Genomic DNA, 20,579 nt, shown 5'->3' on the forward strand with positions numbered 1-20,579 from the left:
TTGTGTGCGTGTGTGTGTGTGTGTCTGTGTGTGTGTGTGTGTGTGTGTGTGAATTTATATATTAATTTTTAGCTCCCACCAATAAGTGAGAACATGTGGTATTTCTCTTTCTGTGCCTGACTTGTTTCACTTAATATAATTCTCTCAAGGTCCATCCATGTTGTTGCAAATGGCAGTATTTCATTCGTTTTTATAGCTGAGTAGTATTCCATTGTGTAGATGTACCACATTTTCCGTATCCACTCATCCGATGATGGGCATTTGGGCTGGTTCCAACTCTTGGCTATTGTAAAGAGGGCTGCGATGAACATTGGGAAACAGGTATACCTTCGACTTGATGATTTCCATTCTTCTGGGTATATTCCCAACAGTGGGATAGCTGGGTCGTATGGTAGATCTATCTGCAATTGTTTGAGGAACCTCCATACCATTTTCCATAGAGGCTGCACCATTTTGCAGTCCCACCAACAATGTATGAGAGTTCCTTTTTCTCCGCAGCCTCTCCAGCATTTATCGTTCAGAGTCTTTTGGATTTTAGCCATCCTAACTGGGGTTAGATGGTATCTCAATGTGGTTTTGATTTGCATTTCCCGGATGCTGAGTGATGTTGAGCATTTTTTCATATGTCTGTTGGCCATTTGTATATCTTCCTTAGAGAAATGCCTAATTAGCTCTTTTGCCCATTTTTTAATTGGGTTGCTTGTTTTCTTCTTGTACAGTTGTTTGAGTTCCTTATATATTCTAGATATTAATCCTTTGTCAGATGCATATTTTGCAAATATTTTCTCCCACTCTGTTGGTTGTCTTTTAACTCTTTTAATTGTTTCTTTTGCTGTGCAGAAGCTTTTTAGTTTGATATAATCCCATTTGTTTATTTTTCCTTTGGTTGCCCGTGCTTTTGGGGTCGTATTCATGAAGTCTGTTCCCAGTCCTATTTCCTGAAGTGTTTCTCCTATGTTTTCTTTAAGAAGTTTTATTGTTTCAGGGTGTATATTTAAATCCTTAATCCATTTTGAGTTGATTTTAGTATACGGCGAGAGGTATGGATCAAGTTTCATTCTCCTGCATATGGATATCCAGTTGTCCCAGCACCATTTGCTGAAGAGGCAGTCCCTTCGCCACTGAATAGGCTTGATGCCTTTGTCAAAGATCAGCTGACAGTAAGTGTGTGGGTTGATTTCTGGATTCTCTATTCTATTCCATTGGTCAGTGTGTCTGTTTTTATGCCAGTACCATACTGTTTTGGTTATTATAGCTTTGTAGTATAGCTTAAAGTCAGGTAGTGTTATGCCTCCAGCTTTATTTTTTTTGCTCAGCATTGCTTTGGCTATGCGTGGTCTTTTATTGTTCCATATAAATGTCTGGATAGTTTTTTCCATTTCTGAGAAAAATGTCTTTGGAATTTTGATGGGGATTGCATTGAATTTGTATATCACTTTGGGTAGTATGGACATTTTCACTATGTTGATTCTTCCAATCCAAGAGCATGGGATATCTTTCCATCTTCTTGTATCCTCTCTAATTTCTCTCAGCAGTGGTTTGTAGTTCTCATTATAGAGATTTTTCACCTCCTTGGTTAACTCAATTCCTAAGTATTTTATTTTTTTGGTGGCTATTGTAAATGGGCAGGCTTTCTTGATTTCTCTTTCTGCATGTTCACTATTGGAGAAAAGAAATGCTACTGATTTTTGAGTGTTGATTTTGTATCCTGCTACTGTGCTGAAATCATTTATCAATTCTAGCAGTTTTTTTGTAGAGGTTTTAGGCTGTTCGATATATAGGATCATGTCATCTGCAAACGGGGACAGTTTGACTTCATCTTTTCCAATCTGGATGCCCTTTATTTCCTTCTCTTCTCTGATTGCTCTGGCTAGTACTTCCAACACTATGTTGAATAGGAGTGGTGAGAGTGGGCATCCTTGTCTAGTGCCTGTTCTTAAAGGAAAAGCTTTCAGCTTTTCCCCATTCAGGATGATATTAGCAGTGGGTTTGGCATATATGGCTTTAATTATGTTGAGATACTTTCCCTCTATACCTAACTTATAGAGGGTCTTTGTCATGAATGAGTACTGAACTTTATCAAATGCTTTTTCAGCATCTATAGAGATGATCATAAGAACAATCCAAACCTAAAGTTAGCAGACGGAAAGAAATCATTAAGATCAGAGTAGAACTGAATGAAATTGAAAACCAAAAAACAATTCAAAAGATCAACGAATCAAAAAGTTGGTTTTTTGAAAAGATAAATAAAATTGACAAACCATTAGCATGGCTAACAAAAAAAAGAAGAGAGAAGACTCAAATAACAAAAATTAGAAATGAAAAAGGCGATATTACAACTGATTCATCTGAAATACAAGGAATCATTCGAGACTACTATAAACAACTATACGCCAACAAATTTGAAAATCTGGAGGAAATGGATAAATTTCTGGACACACACAAGCTCCCAAAACTGAACCGTGAAGACGTAGAAAATTTGAACAGACCAATAACAATAAAGGAGATTGAAGCTGTTATCAGAAGGCTCCCAACAAAGAAAAGCCCAGGACCAGATGGATTCACAGCAGAATTTTACCAAACATTCAAACAGGAATTGACACCGATTCTTTACAAACTATTCCAAAAGATTGAAACGGATGCAAATCTCCCAAACTCATTCTATGAAGCAAACATCATCCTGATACCAAAACCAGGTAAAGATATAACCAAAAAAGAAAACTACAGGCCAATATCCCTGATGAATATAGATGCAAAAATCCTCACTAAATTACTAGCAAACAGAATACAGCAACACATACGAAAATTTATTCATCACGATCAAGTGGGATTCATCCCAGGGATGCAAGGTTGGTTCAACATATGCAAATCAATAAATGTGATACACCATATTAATAAACTCAAACACAAGGACCATATGATATTTCGAACCTTGGTTATGGTGCAAGATGACATTATCTACATGAATGTAAAATTGTTCTCCAGGCAGCCTGAAGCTACAGACTTGCAGACTTGCATGCACTATCCAGACCCTGAGATAACATCAAGGATGGGGGCAGAAATAAGGAGAAGCCTTGGCAAGACTTTGCACCTGACCCCTTGCACATCCCCCTCCCTCCTGCTTTTGTTTCCCAGGTTACATTCCCTCAGACCCCTCTTTAAAAAAAACCCTCAGTAAATGTGAGACTTGTAGATGGCTTTAGCCTGGTGGTGCTCCTTCAGGTTGACTGGAGAGATGCCTTAGCCTAACCTCTCTCCTCAGGTCACCGGTATTCCTGAGTGAAAGCGAACTTCCATTTCACCAACATTTGACTTTTGAGTGGTTTGCTTTTGAGAGGGAGCAGGCAGCTGACCTGTGCCTGGAGTCACTTCCTGTCATTGACTGAGATGATGTTTGAGGTAAGATGTGCTGAAACCCATTAGAAGAGGACCTGGATTAACGTGGCATCTGCAGTCCCAGGCGGCGCACTACCCAGTGGTTCCACTCTGCCCTTCTGGACAGGAAAGGAAGGGCTTAAGTGGCAAATGAGGGGTAAGGGAAGAATAGAGAAGAGAAGAGGGACAGGGAGGAGAGGGAGTCTGGTGAGATGTGGAGAAAAGGAAGAAGGAAGAGTGAGCACTAGGTTGTGGGCCGAAAGGGGAGAAGCTTGAGAGAAGTAACTCTGAGGAGGGTGGTCTTCTCGGACTGAAGAAACCATCACAAGTGGGTGTCACTCCACTCCCCACTCCAAAGACCTAGGACTTCTCAATTGTGAAAGTGCAGAAAGAACCCTGAAGGAAACAATGGGCTCAAATAACCGGTCTTGCATTGTAAGTTGTGACTTTCATTCTTCTTTCCCTGTCTTTTGATTCTTCGGAGGTCATGACTCCAGTCATTCCTAAAGTGGACACATCCTTTCCTTAGGTTCCAAAAAGATCCTATGTGTCCTGCTCTTCTTGAATCTCCTGTGAGTATAAGCTGCTTCCCAGGGCTCCTCTGCTCTGCAGTCACTTTCTGCAGTCACTGACTGACTCCAGGGAAAATTCTCCTAGATGGATCTGACTCTATTTAGAGCTTGTTTTTTCATGTTCCTTGTGCACCTGGTTATTTAGTGAATGTGTGTGGAGGTTAATGATTTGGTCAGCTGAAAAAAGGCTCCAGAACCAGGCTAAGGCCCTAGGTGACTGAGCCACACTTTGGGATACTCTGAGAGATCCTAAAGCAATGGATTCCTCTAGCTCTTCTAGGAGACCTCATCCTTTCACCAGCTGATTTAGGACTCCAGACCAGGTCAAAATGTTCAATCTGGGGAACAGGAGAGTTTTGGTCTTTTAATACACGTTTTTGTTGAAGGGCTACTTTATATTTTTATGTCAGGGACATGCAAAAACAGGATTTCTGGTACCCTGCGTGCTGGAGGATTTCTGAGATGGGGGACAGAGGAGAGGTAAGCGGAAGCCCTACTGTTTTTAAGATTCAGTGTTTCTCTGATAGGAATCCCTTCACTACTCTTCCGTGGACACACAACATAGTGAAAACAAGGGAAGTGGTCATGAAATAAATGAAGTCTTGCTCTGCACACACAGTACCTGCCAGATGAAAACCCATTTAAATTCTTACAAAAATCTATGGTAGCAGACACAGAAAAAAATGCATGGAAGCCTATTTCCAGGGCTTTTATGGATAATCTAAATCCCAGGGTAAGGAGAGTAAGTTTGTAATGAAACCACAAAATGGATGGCTAACACAATTACACAATTGTTTGGATTTTAGTTTATCAACAGTTTTTTTTTAATTTGTTTTTTGTTTTTTGGGGTTTTTTTTCTCCATTGTGGGAGAAACATGTGTGGCTGAATCTTGTTTGTCTAAGACCTGGGGAAGTCTGAGATCAAAGAGACAAATGCCACTGCTCTCAGAGAGTTCACATGCTCATAGGGCCCACCCAAATGGCACCTCACCCTGTAGGATAAGGGAATCCTCCCATACCATGCCAGAAAATGTAAAACTGGTATACTCCCAAGTAATGCAACAGGTTCTTTTTGTTGTTGTCATGGTGTCTTTCTTCCTCTTGCCCAGGATTCTAAATTCCCTTACAGACCTAGAAGAAATTTAGTTAGTGTCTGGACAGTACAATTAAGTAAAGAAAGGTGAGATCTTAATGGGGGTAAAGATAATGAATATGCTTGGGCATGGTGTGCGGTTCTTCTACATGTGGCTGAAGGCAAAAGTTGCCTGAACAGAGACTTGAGCCCTGGACCCTCAGATCAAAAGTCTGATGCTCTGCCAGCTGAGCTACCCAGGCTGTTGCCACCTATCCTCACTCACCGTATCAATAATTTATTTGCACGAGTAATTTAGGTCACCAGAATGAGTGGAGAAAGCCATGGCTTCAGGGATTACTGGGGTCTTCCAAAAGTGTGGTTCGGTCACCTGGGTTATTTAAACATTAAGCAGATCATTTAACCTCCACACGGTACTTTCATTAAGTAGCCCGTTATTGGGCACAATTGAAGAGGAAATGAAGACTATTCCTAGGGTCAATTAACGCCAAACGGAGTTTGTTGCTTTGCTCAGAGGGACCTTTGGACTCCTCATTTGCAGGTTCCCTCACCAGCCTGGAAGGAGGAACAGGGAAGAGGAGACCGGTTTATAGGAAGGAATGGAGTAATTAAAGATAATAAGCATATGAAGGTTATAACTGTGAATCATGTCAGGGGAGTCGAGTCCTCTTATCCCCTGTGGTATTTTTCTACACTTCCAGAAATGGGATGTCTGCGTTCTTTAGAGCTCAAGGTGGGTGTGTGTGGCAGGGGAGAGGGTGACAAACAAACAGGTCTTCTTCTAATTGTTGCCTACTCATTTTATCTTGAGCCCCAACTCATTCAAAGACTGGAATGACCAGTTGGTTCAGCATAGTGCTTCTGGTTCATTCAGTGTTCATTCATTAAGGAGGCATATTTGGAGCACCTGTAGAGAGGGACCATAAAGACAAAATCCTACAGCAAAGGTGGCAGAAGAGGAAAACAAAACGAGTGCCTTTCCAGGAGGAGATGTATCAGCCCTGGAGTGCTTAACCCAGGTTACTTATTCTGAGTCAATAATCTTTCTATTATTTAAGACGTTATTTATATTGCAGGGGCCATTCAGCTCTGATTGAGGCCCCCCAAATTGATACCAAACTCACAGGTCCAGCTGCCTGACCCCAGACATGAGCAAGCCCTCAAAAGTCAAATGCAGGTGAAAATGGAAGTCAGCTTTTATTCAGGAATAATGGTGACCTGAGGAGAGATGTCAGGCATTATAATCCATCTCTCCGATAAACCTGAAGGAGAATGGCCAGGCTAAAACCATCTCAGAGACTCAGGTTTCCTGAGGGGTTTTTAAAGATGGGCATTGAGGGTACGGAACATGGGAAGTGAAGAGCAGGAGAGAGGGGTGAGGGTCACGTCTGTGTCAGGTACAAAGTCTTGCCAAGGCTCCTCTGGTTTCTGTTCTCATCGTCATGTTATCTCAGCACCCTGGAAGACTGTGATTTGCTCCAGAGTAGAATCAACTGTTCTGCAAAGTCTTCTGCATACTTTCACTTTGCAGAGCTCTGGCTGACTTGGTTGGTGCCCAAGGTCAGCTTCCACTCATCTGGCCTTGATCCTTCTCAAAACTCTTCAAGTCTCAAAGAACTGTTACCTTTGCAAAGTACTGATTAGCTTCACAGCCTTCTCTTCCTATTTAGCAAGCAAGATAAGAAAGTCAGGGTGTGGGAAGAAAGAGTGGAGAGAAAAAAAACCCTATACTTATAAATCCACCCCCACCACCCACAGTCCAGGCCATTTTAGGTCCCAACATAGCTTCAGCCCTGCTCACTTCAGCATATATTGGCTTTTCTATAAAAGATGACAAATGCAATCCTGACTAAATATGAAGGAGATAATGCATAAAACTCACTTGTTACCCATGATACCAACTATTATGAAATAACACATGTGAAAATGTCATTTTATTACATAAATTACACAAGGAATTTCAGGAATTAAAAATAATGTGACAAGAATATACCTGAAAAAATGACATTTAGATAGACTAAATGTCAATCCAAAGTTGTTTTGACTTGATCCAAAAAACAAAGCATCAGGTTAGCAGGATTCCCCCCCACCCACAATTTGCAAGTAATTATGAAACAGACCTCCTTATTCTGTCTCCGAGCTTTGTGCCATTTTATATCCTCTTATGACTCTCAAGAACATTGCTGAAAGGATTGGATTTGAGATCATTGAGGCCTAGGCATGGATTAGTGGGGAAAATGGGATGAGAAAAAATGGTTTGGGAAAAGGTTGAGACAGGTTAAGCAATGGGATTGCAGTTTGCACAACTCTGTTCCTGCTACATAGGCTTCCTTGCTTTTACTCAAGAACACCAGGCCTCATCCCATTTCATCTACTTTGTCCTTGGTGTTCCCTCTAACAGGAACTATCTCCCCTGGTATTCACAGGACTTAATCCTTTTATTTTTTCAGGTCTGTGTTCAAATGTCACCTTCTCAGTGAGACCTTCAATGACAATTTTATTTAGTAATGTAAAAATCTCCTTCCATTTCATATCTCTTCCTTGCTTATTATTTCTTTACAGGATTCATTACTATCTACCTGTCTACATATTTTAATTACGAGACAAGCTGCCCCTGACATCCAGGAATTGGCCTGACATTTACAACTAGTTCTTGATATTTTCCTGTTGAACATAATTTTACAGAACATCAACATCAGAATAAGGCATCTCCAATAGATTAAGGCAAAAAGAAGACCACTCCATAATCGTATGTGAACACACACAAAACATCAACATTGTCCAAGCCACAAAATACCAAACATTTCCCTGTCTCAGTTCATATGAATGACTGCTGCTTCTTTACCAGCTATAGCCTTATGCTTGTTCTAGTCTGAGCTCACTTCATATAAGAGAAAAGATGTCCAAACGTGGAATCAGTCCCACTCCCTGATCAAACACGAGTCAGCGTATAGCCCTATTACTTAAACCCTACTCCAAATCACCAAACCTAAATCCAAATCCTGTGATTGGTTCTTTCTAACACCCTTGGACTGAGACACCCAACAGTTTCTCATGGTGTACATTCTCTCTCACTGCAGCAAGTAATATACAGACTTGTCCAACTACACGTGTGTTTCTTACAATCTGGTGGGAAAGCATTGCACCAATTAGTTTGATGCATTGTCTCTTCCATTCAGTGCTTCACTGTAACTTTCATACCAACTACAGAATCTGAAACTGAGTATGCATTCAATACATACTTGTTAAAGAAATGAATAAGTGAATAGAGAAATAAAGTCAGCTTTATCTGCAGGAAAGCAAAAGGCAACATTCTTGGGGAAAAACAGTTGAGAAAGCAGTAAATATTGCCACATACCCAGCTCTCCAAAATCGTTGGATTACTCCAGCTGGAATAAAGCAAGTCATTTTCATTCAGAGCATGCTGCCCTTCTTGGTAAGCTCATAAGCAGATCCACTCGGTGTATACTCTCTGCACCTCCACTCTCTTTATTATGAAACAAAAACTGGCATGAGTGGGAGTTTTTAAAATTAAGTCAACCATACTGCAACTGCAAAGCTTATAATCTGTAAGAATTCATTTTGGATTCTCCTGCCACCGTCACCAATATTAAGAGATTATTAATCAAAATCAAGTAAATGGTGAATAACGTGAGTCAGAAAATCTTTCCGTGTCCTCTTTCTTTTGTCAATTCACATCTCTTCTTCAACCATGTGACCATATCTTTCAGTATTTCCCACTTTATCAGCACCATGTTCTAACCAACTGAGCTAACTGGCCAGGCTCGTATTTCCCCCTGTAAAAAGCCAACAAAATAAAACCTGATTGTCTATCTGCCAAATAACATTGTATTGGGGTGTCCAATATTGAAGTTTTGTTTAACTCACAGGGCACCCGACTGGCTGTATTTGAGATCTACTCAAATTGCCTCTGATCTTCAAATGAGTGTCAACAAGCCATGTTATAAATTATGGACATTCGTGCTTTTAAAAAAAATTGGGTCATTTTTCTAAACAGAAAAGCTTTTCTTTTTTCTTTTCTTTTTTAAATGAAGATTCTAGAAATAAAAATGCTTTTTGATAGTCTTGCTCAAAACCATTCTCGATATCTCAAACTACTTTCCATCATTTAGATCTTATTAGAGTTCTTCCAAAGCCTGTCTCCAGTTGTGTTGGTGCTAAAAAAAAAAAGAAAAAAGAAAAAAGGGGGGGAAAAAAAGTGCTCTTCTCTGACCATTTCAAAAATTGTTTCCCTGGTGAGAATTTCCACTTTGACTTCCAATCCGCTCAGTTTGGCTTGGGATGTGGACATGGAAGTGCCAAATTGTGATTCAGTATATTTGATGACCTTTGCATGGGGTAGAGCCAAACCTATTGAAGGTTAAATTTGTTTCTTGCTCGCGAATCCCATCTTTTCAGTCTTTTCTACAGATGAAGCTATTGGCTCACCTGCCCCATCTGATTCTTCACATCACGCACTGTTGCCAAACCACCGTCATCCAGTCCGACATAATCACCTGTGCCTGGATTACCGCAATGTTCTCCTAAAGATGGAGCCTGAATTCAAATCCGCTTGTATCTGACTCGAGGTTCTCATTCTTCCCTCGTCTCGACGCGGCATTAAAATTTTAGTTTAGGTGCTATAGTCGGTGAAAAAATTTACAGACAAGTAAACAACAAAACCAAAACTAGCTTCTCTTTGCTCATGGTGCATACACAAAGTAGCCTGCATCCCTGCAGCAGCCGGTTTACAGATGGTTCCTAACTCCAGTAGGAAGTGAAAACAAGGACAGCACCAACTAGGGCATAAACACCTCTCACCTTCGCCACTGAGAGGAGGGAGGGGGGAAGACTGAATCGATTTATTACGTGGCAATGGCCATCAGCCCTTTGTACTCATATCTCTATTATCATACATTGTACAATATATCGCATCCCTTCACTTCACGTCCCCTCTCCCTAGGCCATCACGAAGAAATGAATGGGAGAGAAAGACTGAGGGAGACGGCCAGTGGGTGCAGAAAGTGATGGAAGAGAAGGGGGTCTGGGGAGAAACACGGGAAGAGCGTGCAGTACGCCCGCCACGTACACCTGGGGGACAATTCTAATGCTCAAATAGCTTTATAAAAGGAGTGTGGAAGCCACTCTCACTGGCTGCCTCCTTACCCGTGTTACTTTTTCAGTAGAACTGTGAGAAGGAGAAGGTTAAGCAATAAGGGAAACGAGCTGAGGAGGTCTCCGCAGCCCGCGCTAACACGCCCTACAGACCCCCTTTCGCAGATCTGCGGAATTCCCACGGCACAGGGACTGGCTGGGGCGGTGGGGCTGGCGGTGAGTGGGGGGAGGGGAGCAGGTGCGCTAAGAGTTAGGGGGAGCTGTGCGCGGGAGCCCGGGCTCTGGGGCTGCCTTCCTTGTGCGTCATCGCGACAGCCTCCAGCTTCCACCTGAACTCGTCTTTTCTCTCTTCCCCTTCCGTTTTCACAAACGGTTCAGAGCTTGTGATTCATCCCAGACATTCTAGGTGCAATGTGGATGTCCCTGGCTGTTCATTACAGAAGATTAGACCACCCTTTTCACACCGGGTGTCAGGATGGCCGAGTGGTCTAAGGCGCCAGACTCAAGCTTCAGCTTCCCACCAGTGGGGTTTCTGGTCTCCTAGGGGAGGCGTGGGTTCGAATCCCACTTCTGACACATATTCTTCTTCCTTCCACGTTCAAAATCTGCAACTTTCCTGCTTAACCCAATCGCAGTGATTCTTGTCAGCAGCATCACCAAACCTTTTCCCCCCATCCTCACCAGCATGTCACCGATCTTTCAGCTCTTCTTAGGTCAGTGTACATGGCCTTCCCCGCTTCCTTCCTTCCTTCTGCTCTTTCGATAAACATCAAATGTTTAGGAATTTCTACACGGAATCACACCAATATTTATATCTCAGTCTTAAAATCTAGGTTTAAAACATAGATGAAGGAGGGCCATGAATTCCTGTTTTCAGCATTTTAACCGTCCTGTGAGGGTAAGCGGCGGGCCTTTTGCACATCCTTCCACACTCCCGCCCGTTCTTCCTCTCCTTTGTCCTCGGATGACCCCCTTTTCTTCAACTGCTGGGCTTCCTCTTTCCTTCCTCTGCTAGCCCAAGGGCGTGGGCTGTGACGTGAAGAGTTGAATGTGATGTATTCTATGGCATAAGACCAGAGACGTGTAAGAGGCAGGAGGACTAGAACAGTGATTTTCTCAACCAGGGGTGATTTTGTCAATGTCTGGAGACATTTCTACTTGTCACACTGAGGGGAAGGTGCTCCTTGCATCTAGCGGGTTAAGTGTCAGGGATGCTGCTAAATATCCTGCAATGCATAGGACAGCCTCTTACAAAAAGCATTATTTGGCCTAAAATGTCAATAGTGCTGGGACTGAGAAACCCTGGACTAGAAGAAACCCCACACCTTGTTTTATAATTACTGGTGTGTGATAAGTGGTATATTAGTCTCCTGTTGCTGTTGTAACAGATTCACACTAACCTGGTGACTTAAACAACACAAATTTATTCTGTTACAGCCTGGAGGTCAGAAGTGTAAGATAAAACAGGGGAGAATCTGTTTCCTTGCCTTTTCCAGCTTCTAGAGGCCACCTCTATTCCTTGACTTAAAGCCACTCTATTTTCAAAGCCCATCATTCCAACCCAGATTCCATCATCATATCTTGTCATTCTCTCTCTTTGACCCTCTTGCTTCTCTCCTAAACGGACTCTTGTGACTATATTAGGTCCAACTGGATAATCTAGGATAATCTCCCCATCTTAAAATCCTAAACTTAATTACATTGGCCAAGTCCCTTTCCCCATGTGTGGTGACATATTTACAGCTTACTGGGATTAGGATGTGGACATTCTTGTGTGCTACTATTCAACCTACCACAAGTGCTTTCTTCTGTCTTTTCTGACTTGATAAAGGCGAGAGTTTTTCATGCACTGGTCATTCTTCATACCAGTATTTATTCACCATCTAATTAATAGCTTTCAGTGGTTTTCGCTTCGCATGGAAGACAAGACAAATATTATAAGCAACAATTGGCAATCAGTTATCTAAGATTACCTATTTTATGTGTGGGTAATGATCTGGTAGTGTTGTTTTGTTTGCTTGGTTTTGCCTGCTGAATTAAATTTGTTTTTCCTCAGGTAGAGCACCCAGAATATTACTTTAAAATAATGTAGAGAAGTAAAACTGTGAGGACTTTGAGTCAAATATTTGATTTTGACTTCGGGTCTCCCCAAATGAACTCCTCTAGAGAAGGTAAAATTTGTCTTGTTCTCGGAAATGTCTTAGAATTCCAATAGCTGACAACTTCGAATATTCAAAATGACACTTTACTTAATTGAGACGCAAACGTAGCATTTCCTATTCTGAAATACACTGAGCAATATTGGTAACATCTATGAAGAGTCAAAGAAAATTACTTAAAAGCATTTGCCTTGTTTTGTGGTAACTGACTATTGATGTTGCTCCCAATGTTTTCATCTCTTTTAGCAAATGTTCTGGAAGAAGGCTATTTTGAATTTTATTGGAACTAACTCATAGGATTGCCTTCTCTCCTATCCTTTCCTTCTTATTTCTAACCAAATTTTAGTCAATAGGATAGTGTGTCTTAGGGTTTGCCTTGAATCAGTTAAATAATCTTATGAATAGAATATTTGCCATTTTCAAATAATACTTTTTCTCTTAGTTATTAGAGATTACACAATGAGCAGACTCTATCCCTTAAAGTATTGCTCCATACTCTTTCAAATTTTTACTTATATCATCTGTGTATTATAACATATACCATTTCTATTTTCTCTGGTTACCCTTATGCTTCTCATTGTGGTGAACTTCAGCTTAATACATCCAATGCTCCATTCTAATTCTTTTGTTGGAATTTCCCCAGTCATTTTGTTTGTTTGTTTGCCTAGAATACTTTCTGTAGTTGTTTCCTTGCAGAAGATCTATGTGATCAATATATCCTGACCTCTTGCATTTTCAAGAGATTTATCCAGAATATTTCACTTAAAATATAGCTTAGCTAAATCCGTAAAATCCCTTCCTTAGTCTATATTTTCCTGAGTGCATTGTAGGTGTTTCTCTAACAGTCTTCTGGCATTGGATGCTATCGTAGAGAAATCAGATGCAATTTGGTTTTCTTTCTGCTAGTGTTGACTTGATCTTTGTAGCTGCTACCCAAAAGATTTTTTATCTTCAAAGTCAAATAGCATTACTAGAAACTATCTTGATGCTGACCATTCTGGATTAATCCTTTCTGGTACAATTTGTGAATTTTTAATAGATAAATTCAGGTCTTCTTTTAGATTATAAATATGTTCTCATATAATAATGTAGATTCTATACTCTATTTCAATAATTTGTATGGGGGCAATGAGATTCCATTTATGAGTATTTTTTAAATCTACCTCGCCTATATTCTGTATCAGCAGTTGGTAAGATTTTCCTGTAAAAGGCCAGATAGTAAATATTTTAGGCTTTGCAGGCCATATGGTCTCTATAACAACCACTCAACTCTAGTGTTGAGGAGAGTAGCATGAGAGCAGCCATAGACAGTAGTAAATGAATGAGCATAGCTGTGTTACAATAAAACTTTATTGAAATAAACCTTAACTTGAATGTTCAACTGAAAATTGACTTTTATGTAGTTTTCATGTATTAAAAAGATTGTTATTCTTTCAATTTTTTGAACCATTTAAAATGTAAAAAAGCATTTGTTGCTCGAGGTCAACAAGAACAGCTGGTGGGCTGAAATAGGCTCATGGCTATACATTGTCAATGCCTGCCCAACATCTATAATTATTTTCATAATTGATTTAATTATGTTTTTGTACTTTTTTTTTCCATTTTCTATTTCTATTCTATGATATTATGATATGTATGAGGGTACTTCAAAACCTTTGTGAAAAAATAGAATTAAAAGATAATACAACTACTTCCATGAACTTCTTGCTGTACCCTCATATATTTTGGTTTTCATCTATTGTTCCTGGCTTGTTCTAACGTTCCCCTGGCTTTCTGTCTTGAAGATTGTCATGAAGAAATTCTCTGACCTACCTTATCTGAGTGTAGGTCATAAGACCCTCATTCAGGAAAGGTCCTGCCCCATACCCAGGATGCAGGAATGCTGCACAGACAGGCCAAGAAGAATCTGAACAGACAGGCCTTGCTGGGTTTTCCCATTCTGGCTATTAGTATTAGATCATACCTTTTTTGTCCAGTCATATTTCTAGTTGGTTTTCCCTGCTTCAGTCACGGCTATGTAATGAAGCTTCCATAAAAACCCAAGAGCATGGGGTTTGGGGGCTTCTGGATAGCTAATCGCATAGAAGCTCCTAGAGGGTGGTATGCCTGGGGAGGATGTAAAATCTCTGCACCCTTCTCCCATACCTCGCCCTGTGCATCTTACATTTCTGTCTTTTGTAATATCCTTTACATCAAGCTAGAAAATGTAAGTTCGTGTTTCCCTGAGTTCTGTGAGCCACTGAAGTGAATTAATCTAGTCTATAGAGGGAGGAGGGAGTCATGGGAACTCTGATTTATAGCCGGTCAGTAAGAAGTTCCGGAAGTCTGGTGGTGTGACTGGCATTTAAACTGGGGGACAATCTTGGGGACTGAACTATCCACCTGTAGAATCTGGCAGTATCTCCAGGTAGATAGTGTTGGAGTTGGATTAGAGGACACTCAGGTTGTGTCCACAGGAGAATTGCTGGCTTGCTGGCTGGTGGGGAGAAATTTCCACACATTTGGCCACAGAATTCAGTCTTCTGTGTTGGTGATTGTGCTGTGAGAACAGAGGAAAAACAATTTGTTTTGTTCTGTTTTCCTACTCAGATATTCTCATTAACCATTTTGGTATCAATTCTTCCATCTGCTTTTTGTAATTTTAGTCTTCAGTTCTGAAATATTTTTGTCTTTTGCCTCTAGGAGTTCTGCAATTTCCCATTTCACAGCTTTTATTTTTCTTGTCATGAAATATTTATTTCTGGGAACATATTTTCTGAATTCTGTATTTCTGTTTTGTGATTGTTCTTTACGGCTATTATTGCTTCATTATAATTTTTATGAAAACTGATGGAATGATAAGTTATTTGTTACTCTTTGTAGCCATATTTTTGGTATACATATAGGAAGGTCAAGTTGTAATTTCTATATGTACATTGATTGCAGCTGTGTGTGGATACCAGCATACTCCTATTTTCTGTGCAGAACTAAATGAAACAGACTGTCTTAAACCAGTGTTACTGAAACACCAAAGGCCTTTTGTTCACTGCTCAACAGCCAAAAATTGAGAGGCAAGTGTTGGTTTAAGGAAAGGCAGCCTTTAATCAGGAAGCTGGCAGCCTGGGGAAATGGTGGGCTCACATCTCCAAAGACCATCTCCACTTCTCCCAGACTTGCCAAAGGGTTTTATAGGGACAGGTAGTAGGGTGGCTGATTCATGGTGACCATCCCCCAGGAAGTCAAGTCATGGATGCATGTCCTGTTAACCTCAAAAAGTTTTCAGTAGTAAGCAAGAATGGCCACCTGGGTTAATAATATCTTCTATAATTATTATGTGTACAGTGTGAGCAAAAGTCATTACGTTCTAGCAATCATGTGAACAAGAATCATTGTATTCTAATGTCCAGCTGCAAGCTATGACGTTCGGGTTAACAAGCATAAGAAAAAAACTTTTTAATTTAGAAATTTGACCAAGTAGAGTCACTTCTGTTCAGGCTGTTACAGCAGTGGCATAGGCCCCTCTGGAGATAGCCAAGGAGGCAGGCTAAATTTCCAGAGTTAAGATCTCAAAGATTTCCTATTATGGTGCTTCAGTGAAGGCATGATATTGGTGACTCTGCAATCAAGCTTCCTTTGGCTCTCAGAATCTAGCTCAGGTCCCAGAAGTTTTCACCCATAACTCTGTAATACTTAGACTTCTTTTCATGGGCTTAAGTAATGAATGGTTGCTTTGATATTTCAACTCAAAGTACCGATTCAAACACATGTCCTTTCTAAGCCTTCCTGTATTAGTCCGTTTTTGTGTTTCTATAACAGAATACCTTAAATTGGGTAATTTATAAAGAAAAGAGGTTTATTTGGCTCACGATTCTGGGACAGGTGCATCTGCTGTTGGCCTCAGTCTGCTTCTACTCATGGCGGAATGAGGCAGGCAGCAGGGGGTACAAGCAGATCACATGGGGAGAGGAAGCAAGAGAGAGAGGGGAGATGCCAGGGTCTTTTAAAGAACCAGCTCTGGCCAGAACTGATAAAGCGGAGAACTCACTCACTAACCCCACCCCCCAGGGAGAGCGTTAATCCATTCATCAGGGATCCGCCCCCACGACTGAAACAGCTCCCAACACTGCCACACTGGGGACCAGATTTCCACATGAGTTTTGTGGGACAACACGTCCAATCTTCATCACTTCCTATTCTCCTTCACCCATGGCAGTTTCACGTGCAATCTTAGTTCTCTTTGCAGAGATTCAGCTCAGCTTTGGTTTCTCCCTCAACAGAGAGTAGCAGCTCAATATTTCTGAGGCCTGCTCCTTCTGGGATTCTTCTGCATTCCCTGTTCTCCTTTCCCTTTCTTGAGGCAGGTCTTATATGCATTTTGGACTTCTCAGGTTTTTAACGTGTTGGAACTTCACTGAGGGTTTTCTTTCCTTGTAAAAGTTCTTGCTGCCGTCCACGATCTTCTGGTGAGGAATCCGAAAGATTTCAAGCTCAGCAGCTGCCGTGGTCCTACCCGCAGAACCAGCTTGGACCCGGGGGAGCTTGTCGCCTGCTCTGGCCCCTCGCCGCAGGGAGCCAGCGTTTTGCGGCACCTCCCTGGAGATTCTGAGACTCTCAGCTCCTAGGAGGGCCCGGCCGAGGCGACTGGATCCGGAAAGCGGTGTGGCGAGCGGATCGCGCCTGCTGACCGGCGTGGCATTTCTTCCCTCGCCTCATTCGTGAGAAATCTGGTCTCCAGAACGGTGCGGACACGCTGATTTGGGTGGTTCTCACTCACGTCGGACACAGTGTAGGTCTCTGGGCTGCCGATGGAGCACGGCCCATTCTTGGGCTTGAGCCGCAGCGTGGGTCCGTGAGGCGGCTGTCGCCCACCCGTGTTCTCAGTTCGAGGCCACCTCGGGCCTGCAGCTCCCGAGAGCAGTGGGGGTGGTAGCAGGTGTCCTTTACCCTGGGCGCTACCCCCACGCCCGCCGCTGGCCCCAAGGCGGTCACCCCAGCCCCTCGGCTTGCTCCACATCGAGTATGGGGGTGTCCCCCGGGAGGGGCAATACCTCTCTCCTCCGAGGACTCTCGAAACCGTTGCCTCACGACGTCCCCAGGCCCTTATGATTGATGTCCCCTCTTGCTTCCAATTGATATGATGACATCATTGCAGCCAAGGGACCGACACTCCTTGTATGAAATGGAACCGCTCTTCTAACCTGTAAGACCTTTGCCTTCTAGTGGCGATGTGTGCGTGCGAAGTGCAATGCAGTCAACTACTGAAAATCACATTTTAAGAGTGCAAAATATTCTTCTCCGTTTTCGCATTAAAATTCTGACAGAAGGTGAATATAACACGAGGGGAAGGTGACTTATCGTTCACATTTTCCCGCATATTCTGGGTAAGACTTGCATTAGTAGTCTTCATTAACAAAGCACAGCAACGACCTTTGAGAGAGTCACTGTAAGGTGGTATTTACTGTTGACAGATGAGTGCATGCCTTGACTGGAGGTCACATCTCCTGTCAAGGCAGCCCTCTCTACAAGGCTCTCTCTCTTTCTGGGTTCAAGAAATTACACTCTCTAATACCTCTTCAGGTTTGTAATACCCCTAGTGTTACTTATCCGGCAGAATTACACTACCCCCTGTACAAACCTTTGTAAATAGTCCCTATGTTAAAAACAAAATGAGTGCTTTGTGAATGTGCCACCACGGGTTCCTGTAGTGTGCATATAGTTTAAAAGATCCAGTATTACCAGAATGCTTACTGTAAAATACGTAAGCCTCACTGCCCCGTAATTCTCAAGTCACTTTAGAAGACACAAAAAATAACATTTTAGACTGTTTCTCTCTTGGATTTACAGATCTGTTTTTCTAGTAATAAGAATAGCTGCTATTATCACTTGATTTTCTTACGTAATCTATTTATTTACCACCCTGTTCATTAAATTGGCTCATTTACACTATTACCCCCCACTTCCTATCCTTCAAAAATAGTTATATTTCAGGTTTTGTTTAATTCGATATTAATTGTTTATGTTATTTTGTGTTATGTCATGTTATGTTGTATTCCTATGAAAGTATTATACACAGTATAGCATTGTTATGAGCTATGATTATGTTTCCATAGTTTCTTGAGTGCTAATAATTGCCTAAAAATGTAAACAGAAAATCTTTAATGTTTCTTTTTAATATTTGTTTCCTTGTATCTATTTCCGACTGTTACAAATAGCTTTACAGTAGAGTATTCTACATGATCAATCAAATCAGGTAATCTATCAGTTCAAATAGTTTTTCTTGGGGTTATTTTTCCAGTTGGCCTCTATTTTCTTTCAGTGTGGACTGGCTCATCTATGAGTCCGTTGCACAGCTGTCATCTGAATCTTTTCTTTGCTCTCCTGTTCATAATTTATTTTATCCCTTTCCTGAGATGCACTTTCTGATTCTTAAATCTTAAGTCTTTTTTTGTTTGTTTGTTTGTTTGAATATATACAATGAAAAACTGTGAGCAGTCAAGTAGCATGATCAGAGTAACAAATGACACAGAAATGGCCTAGAGCAGTGGTTCTCACCTCTGGATCTCTACCAATACTAATTTTTGTGGGCTCCCATCCCACAGGCAATCTGATTTAATTGGTATATGGTGCCAATGGGCATCAGAGTTTCTAAAAGCTCCCCTGGTTATTCTAATGTGCAGCAAAATTTGGGAACCATTCAGAGCTTTTGATTCCAAGTGTGGTTCCTGTACAAATATCTATATCACCAAAGAGCTTCTTAGAAGTACAGAATCTCCAGACACATCTCAGATCTACTGAATGAGAATCTGCATTTTTACAAAATATCCAGGTGATGTCAATGTACTTTAGAGGGTGAGAATTGCTGGCTTAGAACAGTGTTATTCCAAGGGTGGTCAGCTGACCAGCAGTGTCAGCAGCATCCAGGAGACAGCTAAATGTACAAATTCTTGGGTCACACTCCAGACCTACTGGATGAATATTTCTGGGGGTAGAACCCAGGAATCTGTGTCTTAATAACTGCTCCAGGTGGTTATCATGCATGTTAGATATACCAAACAAGAATCTGCATTTTAACTAGACTCCCTGGTGATTTATAACCCCTTTAAAGTAAGAGAAGCACTGGCCTAGAGTTTTTAAGTTAAAAAGCAAACAAATGAAAAAGGCCACTGCTCCAAGATGCTTCAAAGCATTTAAGTTAGACTTGAATACCTTCATATTATATTCTTATTTCAGAATCTGCTCTCTTTCTAAGCCAATTTCTCAAGAATTTCAGAAAGTGGAACTCACTTGTAGAAGAGTTTTTATTCTATTGGCTTCTAGCTTATGAGACAATTATGCAACTTTTGTGCAAACAGCTGCCATCACAAACTACCTTCTTTATTGTCTAAGGGATCCTTGTCTCTGTTTAGGAGCTTTTAAAGCAATTTCTTTCAAGTGCATAGACACAGTTTGTGAAAAATGTCCTGTTACTGTTGTCTACCCTAAAAGATATCTTTACAACTGAAAGCTTCACAATCCCTGAAGAGACTCATGTGTAGTTAGTTACAGAGTGTAATAAAATTGTGGAGTCTTTAAAGACCTTGGCTACATCTCTGGCTCACCAGATTTTGACTGTCTCAACTGACTGGCACATTGCATTGGGCCTAAGAAACAAAAACAGCATGGCTTCTTCAGATGTTGCTGATTTGGGGGTCCTTTCAAACTACATATATCTGATATTTTAAATAAAGATAAACAAGTAGGGAGAGATAGAAGAAAGACTCAGAACAAAGGTAAAATTGTACATTTGTTTTTATTCATGCTGGAAACATAAGAAGAGTCCTTTAGAAAGAATGGAAACTAAAGAAAGAATAAAAGATTGTAAAATGTTCCTGACCATAGCACTAAAATTAAGTATATACATCCCCAGTTGTATAAATGGGAAAGCTGAAGACCAATGTCAGCATTAAACAACCTCATCAAACACAACTCTATCTCCACTAACACTTTAGTTTACTCTTAAGCAACTTATATTAGGTGTCATATGTGCCAGGATAAATTGTCAAAGACTTAAAAATGAACAAAATAAATTACTGGGTCCTTCTTTTTAGCTAAGTGCTGGGCAGACCCTCTAGGAATTATCTGCTTTTTTAGGTGTGGGTGTGCACCTTTGAGTGACTTTCTATTCTCTCAGCTATTCTAGAACTCTGTGATGGTAGAAGGGAATGTGTAGAAAGGTGGTAGTAATGGAAATGATTCCTGTCTACATCAATGCAAAGGATTTTGCTGAGTTGAGATACAATTTTGCTG

The 20,579-nt window shown here is 41.0% G+C and overlaps 2 protein-coding genes and 2 non-coding genes across 4 annotated transcripts in view; 2 read left to right on the top strand and 2 right to left on the bottom strand.

Annotated features, from left to right (window-relative positions):
• LOC134377918 (histone H4) overlaps window positions 1-20,579 on the top strand; it is a 734,914-nt gene that overhangs the window by 486,272 nt on the left and 228,063 nt on the right. The window lies entirely within an intron of this gene.
• The window catches only part of LOC134377893 (zinc finger protein 184), a 944,311-nt gene that overhangs the window by 148,245 nt on the left and 775,487 nt on the right, over window positions 1-20,579 (bottom strand). The window lies entirely within an intron of this gene.
• TRNAK-UUU (transfer RNA lysine (anticodon UUU)) lies at window positions 5,210-5,282 on the bottom strand. Its single transcript has one exon. It is a non-coding gene; the product is annotated as a tRNA-Lys (tRNA).
• On the top strand, window positions 10,625-10,731 carry TRNAL-CAA (transfer RNA leucine (anticodon CAA)). The gene is made up of 2 exons: window positions 10,625-10,662; window positions 10,686-10,731. It is a non-coding gene; the product is annotated as a tRNA-Leu (tRNA).

This window comes from Cynocephalus volans, chromosome 5 (assembly GCF_027409185.1).
Source record: "Cynocephalus volans isolate mCynVol1 chromosome 5, mCynVol1.pri, whole genome shotgun sequence".
Lineage (NCBI taxonomy): Eukaryota > Metazoa > Chordata > Mammalia > Dermoptera > Cynocephalidae > Cynocephalus > Cynocephalus volans.